The sequence below is a fragment of the Lactuca serriola genome, chromosome 1 (genome assembly GCF_051521515.1).
Source record: "Lactuca serriola cultivar US96UC23 chromosome 1, Lser_US96UC23_V15, whole genome shotgun sequence".
NCBI lineage: Eukaryota > Viridiplantae > Streptophyta > Magnoliopsida > Asterales > Asteraceae > Lactuca > Lactuca serriola.
In genome coordinates, this window is record NC_136408.1 from 169,088,106 (window position 1) to 169,095,337 (window position 7,232).

Sequence of the window (7,232 nt, forward strand, 5' to 3'; positions counted from 1 at the left end):
GTATGTAAAATGTTGGTTTAGTTCGACATTTATATATAATACTTACAAGAATATGAAGAGAGAGAATAAAGGAAGAAATATTGTTTGAGTGCAAATGAATTTTGTTATTCTATAACTGAATAGAACTATTACATTTATACTCTAAAGTACATTAAAATGAGTAAACTAGTTTCTAACAATAAATAACATAATCTAACTAACTATTTACACATGTGAAACTTAACATTCTCCCTTCAAGTTGAACCATGGTGAATATCTTGAAGGTTCAACATAGACACAAGATTTTGAAATTGTAGGCCACACAATGCTTTTGTAAACAAATCTACAACTTGTTTGGTTGAAACATGTTTTGGCTGAACAAATCCCAATTTGTATTGATCCCTTAATATATGAAAATCTATATCCAAGTGTGTTCTTTCATGAAATATCGGATTTTCAATGATATGCATAATTTCCTTATTATCACACAATAAGTCAACTGGAATATTTGTTTTTATTTTTAAATATCTCAAGATGTAACTAATCCATAGTAACTTATATACAGTAGCATCTAGGCTTCTATATTCTGCTTCACACAATGATCTGGACACGGTTTTCTGCTTCTTTGTCTTCCATGAGATCAAATATGATCCTACAAAGATGCAATATCCTATTAAGAGCCATCTAGTATCACGACAAGTGGCCTAATCATAGTCATTGTATGCAATTATGTTCATAACTTCATAGTTTTTCTCAAAGAATAAACCTTTTGATGGGCATCCTTTAATTATTTTAGTGCATGTAATGCAGATTTCCAATGCAGATCAGTTGAAGAGTGTAGATATTGACTACATTATTGGACTGCATAACTAATATCAGGTCTTGTTGAATTGAGATAAAGTAATTTCCCAATTAAATTTTTGTACTTCTGTGGATCATTCAGCAGTCTTCCTCTTGAACTTAAATGCATATTTTTCATAACAGAACTTGATGTTGGTTTGACTCCAGTTAAACCAACTACTGATAATATGTCCAGAACATGTTTTCTTTGATTTATATTTCTGTTTTAAGTAACTCAATTCCAAGAAAATAACTTGCATCTCCAAGATCTTTAATTATGAATGCTTTATGTAAATAAGCTTTTACTTTAGTAATGATGCTTTCATTAGGGCTAGTAATTAGTACATCATCAACATATACTAAAAGTAACACACACTTGTTTCCTTCACCTTTTGTAAATAGGCAATGGTCATGTGGAGATTATTGAAAACAAATTCCACCAATTTGTTACAAAACTCTATATGAAATTATCTGCTTGCTTGTTTCAGTCCATATAAGGACTTGTTCAATTTGCATACTTATCCCTCCTTTATCTTTATATCATCTTGTAGAGGCAACAAAGAAAGTTCTTCTTCAAGATATCCCTGCAAAAAAGCACTATTGATATCTAATTGGTGTAGAAACCAATTCTTAGATGTAGATAAAGCCAATAAAACTCTAAACATTACCACCATTGCAAGTGGAGAGAAACTATCAAGATAATTTATTCCATACACTTGATTGTAACCCTTTTGTAACTCTCGTTTTTCCTGGACGAATCGAATTAGGGTTTCAATGAGTCAAAGGTTGGATTTTCGAGGAAAAAGGATCCTCACGACGTGTGTAACAAACCGTTATTTCAAAACTATGTAATAGTATAGATCAATTTGTAGTTCTTTTTAAAATAATAAAGAGAAATTTGTCTATACTATGTGCATATACATAATCGACCCTCAAAAATGAAGTATTAAATAATCTCAATTGGGATGAACAAAGTGGTAGAGATTGTAACAAGGTTTCCAAAAATATAAAGAACGCTAAAATTTGAGTTATAACGAAGAAGTTATGACCAATTGAAGATCCGCGACAAAACGGGCAAAACACTGTTCAGCGTAAAAAGTGAGTTTTCAATAAAAGACTTTTTAGCCTTAACAGTCTAAATGAAAGTTATAGATTATGTTAAACCGAGAACTTTCATAAAAAGAACATCAAAATCTGACTTCGTATGAGGAAGTTATGATTTTTCTAAGTTTCAGTATAGTAGTATACAACTAAAAACTCGAAATAAAGATTGAATGATTTTTAGCCGACACAACCTAAACGAGAATCAAAGGTCTCATCAATAGTAGTACAACGGTAAAAAGACAGAAGAAAACGGACTTCGAATAAAAGAAGTTATGAATTTTTAACGGATTTTCATGTCCCGATCTGTTAAAAATAATAATATTAAAAATAAATTCAAAATTAGCCAACAAAATCTAAACGAAAGTCGTAGAGTATAATCTCACCTACGCATGCATATAAAGAACGTCGAAAATGGAGCTCGTATGCGAAAGTTGTTAATTTCCCAAGTTTTTGGCACAAAAATCGAAAAATATTGAAAACCGGGAAAATTCGCATGGTTGGGGTTCGGCCACGTCACCTCGCATGCGAGGCTGCCTCGTTTCCTCCCCGTGTCCGTTTCTGATTCGACCGAAGGCGTGGCCCAACCCGGTTCTGACACGCATCCGAGACTGTCGCATGCCTCGCTTCTCCTTCTGACGCATGCCCCTCGCTTCCGAAGCCGCCACATGTTGTCCGAACACGTGTCCCCTCCTCCCCCCTTCAGACCGGAACCTCACACCTATATAAAGGGTGTGAGATTCTCCGGTTTTCACTTCCCTTTTTCACCATTTTTCACACTTTTTCACTTCTTTCACCTCTCTAAACTTCCCTACAACCCCCGAAGCCCCGGTATCATATCTAACACCCGAAGCAAGCCCTGAAGCCTCAAGATTCCTGAGAAAAACAATCTTCTCTAGTCGAAATGTTGCCCACGTAAGCTTTTCATCAAATCGTCACTCTTACCAATTGAGTTCATACCCCCATATTTTCACAGTTTTTACAGTTTTAAGGGGGTGAATACAAGTTTAACACAAGGATTTTGTGTTACAAACAAATAATTTCAAATTGTGATAAAATGGCATCAAGTCATTAAAAGTATTTCAAAATATTAAACTCTTTTATAAACTTATATTTTTCCCAAAAATCATATATATATATATATATATATATATATATATATATATATATATATATATATATATGATTTAAAAAGACTTAGGACTGATAACTCACTTTGGGTCCTTTTCCTTGTTTGGATGTGGGCTTATAGTATCGGTTATTTGTCTGAATGTCATTTAAATCATACTTATATATAATTGTATATGTATATGAATATAAAAGTTATTTCATTCAGTTTAAATACCCTTTGTAACATGTTGAGCACGGAGTTACATTCATGAACATTTAGTACCAATTCAGAAAGTACATATAAATTATAATAGGTATAATTTATGATACATAGAACATTAAATCACGATTCAAGTATACTAGAATACACCGTTTTACAATAAACAAAGGTTTGATTCAAAACTAATCAAGGGTATACAGTTTTCAAATACATGTAAAGAATACTAATTCAGGAATATACAATTAGTCATTATTTCAAAATGATTAGGTTTTCACTTATACTATACACATAACGTCCATATTCTTTTTGTGAGTCATTTGGTTCAGGTTGTTTATTCATTTAAACAACATAGTTAAAGTCCTGATATTATAACCAGAATCTCCCGTCGTGGATCGAAACAAGTGTATATAGATCTATATTGGGATTGACAACCCCGCACACGGGATGCTAGCTACAATCAGGCATACACGCCTACGAGCGACAGTTGTTATCAACAGCTTTTAACGCCTTCAAAGCGTTGTTTCAGGCCATCTAGTCTCAGTATTGTTATAATTACTCATTAAAAAGATATTAACAATATGGTTAGTGTATAATTAACTAAACATGAGTACATTTTCAAAGTACTAGTTTACAGAAATACAGGTTACAGTACAGTTTACAATAACAACTTGTGGAGTCAGGCACACTCACTTTTACAGAATACAAACACAGAACAATGATTTACAAATAGAACGGTTTTATGGATTAAAACTACTTTTCATATACAGCAGAAAATATAGGATATTCTGGAACGGTTTACTTATTCAAGAAACGGAAAACATACTTTAAACATAGAAATTTATGTACTCACTCAACTTTATGTTGATACTCTCTTTTCAAATTATTTGTATTCTCAGGGAAACCATAAACAGGTACTCCCGGGACTTTTTGAGAAGATGGAGCCATTTTGAGTCATAGCTTCTGTATTTTGCTATAACTATTTTGGTGTAAATATAAAGTGATTGAACACATGTAAATATTTATACTTTTTAAATACAATGATTGTTTGTACTTTGATTACTATGATGCATGTGTTGTGATACTACAAATGAAGTCCTCCACCCCCGGACGTTTCGCCGTCTGGTTTTGGGGTGTGACAACGTGAGGCATGGAGACTCACGACGTGAGATTGGCTACATGAAGATTTTGTCTGGGACTGAGCTCATGACGTGAGCAACAAGAGCTCAGAGCGATGCATCCCAATCCCATTATCTTTTAGGGTTTCCTTCATATTTAAGCATCTCTAACCTCATTTTAGGGTTTCTTATCAGCCCCAAACCCTTTTTCACCTCAGAAAAACCCTAGTGCCCATCCTTGCTTGATCTTTGGTGATTTTGGAGCTTTTATTGTTTTGGAAGAAGGAGGAAATAAGAAGAAGGTGGTATTGTGTTGTGGATTGCAAGTAATCATCATCAACATCACCTTACATTGTTTCTGGACCATTATAAGTGATAAAGCTCCTACCTTTATGGTTATATAAGGCTAGATCTAAGTTTTGTCCCACTTTTCTTCTTGATTGAGCATGTTAAGTGAATAGAAACCATAAATTTGGCAACTTTATGAGTTATCAGGGCCTTAGGGATGTCTTGGAGTTTAGATTTAGAAAATGGTTGAGTTTTTGGAGCATTGCATGAAAGTTGGATGTCTTTTCTTCAATTTTGGACCTTAATGAGATCTAGACATATATTGGACATATATGTCTTAAAAGTATCGACTTTCTAGTGTATTAATAGGTTATAAGACCTTTTGGAAAGTTAGAGTTCAAGGCTTAATGGATTAAGGACTTAAAAGTTGGATTTTTAGCCTCTAACTGTTCTCACGAAGTGTGGAGCGTTTGGTACCGTTTCTGATGAGCTTGTTGAGGCTCACGACGTGAGGATAGGCTGCTCACGTATTGAGGCCATCCCATGTGTTATTCCTTTATTGAGTTGGTTAGATTAAGTCGGGATGAGTTGGGATCTGATCGAGTGAGCTCTCCCGACGTGACCAAGGACTGGTCACGACGTGAGATGTGATTTTGGGCTTTTGGTCCTTGTTGGGTCCTAGTTTTCTGTCATTGGGCCTTCTTGTGCTTGGGCCCATTTGGATATTTGGGTGTCTTTAGGAAGTTGGGCCTTCTTGGATTAGGCCCATGATGTGTTTTTTGTCCAATTAGGAAATTGGGCCAGAGTAGGCTTTTTGGTACTATTGGGTTGAGTCTCAGATTTTGGGCCAAGTAAGAAAAGGGGTAAATGGACTTTTACCCTGAGTATTGGACAATCGGACTAGGATTCCAGCTATGGGTTGTGGACCAACTATTAATTGGGTGTTATTTGATGATGTTAACATGGGGATTTTTCCGGATCAACAATCTGAGCTTTTATCTAAGATATTCAATAGCGCAAGGTGAGTTTTCCTTCACTGTATCCGTGGGTCGAAGGCACCAATATCGGCCCACTAGTTATGATGTAACGCAATGATTGTCTTTGTGATAATTTTCAGTTATGTTTGTATTTGCTTGATGACTTTATGATTCTTGTTATGATATTATGTGGTGGTGGTGGTAGTAGTAGTAGTAGTAGTAGTAGGGGTGAAATAGACCTGGTATATGGTTGAAACATACCGAAGGGGATTGCAAGCACCCAGATATGCTTGACAGTATTCGGTTGAAACAGACCGAAGGGGATTGCAAGCACCCAGATATGCTTGATAGTATCCGATTGAAACAGACCGAAGGGGTACGCAAGAACCCAGATATGCATGTTGTATGTTTTTTTAGAATCTGGTATTTTGGGGGAACTCACTAAGCTTTGTGTTTACGGTTTATTGTTTATGGTTTTAGGTACTTCCGGTACAAAAGAGAAGGGTTCGGCATTACTGCACTACATCCACCCATGTTTCCGCAACTTTATGATTTTGGGATTGTACTCGGATAACTGTTTTTACATTAATATACCTTTGAATGATTGGTAATACTAAATGGTGTTTTAATGGTTAAATTAAAAATGAATTTTTCCTTACAATTTTTGGGATGTTACACCTTTGCTACCAAACATGTTTTATACCTTTCAATTGTACCATATGGATGTAATTTCACTTTGTAAACCCATTTAGAGTCAATTGGTTTTTTGTTTGGAGGTAAGGGCACAATGGTCCAAGTATTATCTTCTAAAGCTTGTAGTTCTTGTTTCATTGCTTTGAACCATTCTTGTATCTGTGAAACTGATGTTAAGAAACTTCTATGGGTTTTTGTTAAAAATGTTGAATGGAAGTAAGGAAAAGTGGGTGCATAGTGTGCTAAGATGAATTTATTTGTACTGGAATCAGAATCAAATGGTAAATTATTGCAATGCATCACATAGTTATTGTGACAACCGAGAGGATTTCGTCACTGGCCACCGCTAGGAGAAAGTATGAACAATAGATGTAATAGCTTAATATTGTAATATTTGGTTTTTGAGATAATAAGAATCAAATGTGTCGTTACATTTATTGTTAAATCGATTGTTAGGCTCGAAAAATAGTATCTAAAAAGTTGTACCGTCTTCAAATTTGGTTAACGCATTTGGAAAGTACTCGTTAACATGATCCCAAAGATATAAGATTCATAAAAATACGACTCCAAATGAGAGAGTTATATATTTTATAAAAATCAAAATCAACCAGGTAATTAAAGTTAATTACGTCAAAACGGTACTTAGAGATTGGTTGAGTTTTGACTAAAAGTGCAAAAAGGAGATTTATAGTACTCCTTAAGATATAAAGTTTAGGACAAGGAATGTCGAAAACGGAATCCATATGAGAGAGATATGATTTTTGTAAAATCATTTATTCTTACCCCCGTTAGGCACAAAAATGAAAGTCAAAAATAGGTAATACAACCTAAATGAGAGTTGTAGTACTCCTTGAGATCTAATATTACATAGATATAAAGAGGGCTTAGATCGAAGCTCGCATGAAAGAG